Here is a 291-nt window from a genome sequence, read left to right as displayed (position 1 = left end):
AGAAGTCTTACTCACAAAGGCCAGCAGATTCTAGAAAGAGCAACATCTTTGGGGTAAGCAAATCTCTCCCAGGCTTCTTGGGCTTGCTAAGGATTAAACATGAAAATATTGGTGAGTAAAAACTGCAAATACTACAGAGCTGTAGTTATTAACTGACAGAGAAAGCAGGTTCAAGTAAAAGCGTAGGTGGAATTAGAGTACTGGCTCTAATTAGTTGGTGACTTTAGGAAAGTGGCTTAACCTTGCTAAGTACAAGAAACAGTTATGTTTGTTTTTTTAAATAATGCTGTT

The sequence above is a fragment of the Pteropus vampyrus genome, unplaced genomic scaffold (genome assembly GCF_000151845.1).
Source record: "Pteropus vampyrus isolate Shadow unplaced genomic scaffold, Pvam_2.0 Scaffold213, whole genome shotgun sequence".
NCBI classification, from domain to species: Eukaryota; Metazoa; Chordata; class Mammalia; order Chiroptera; family Pteropodidae; genus Pteropus; species Pteropus vampyrus.
The sequence above is the reverse complement of the archived record's forward strand: the minus strand, read 5'-3'. Positions refer to the sequence as shown.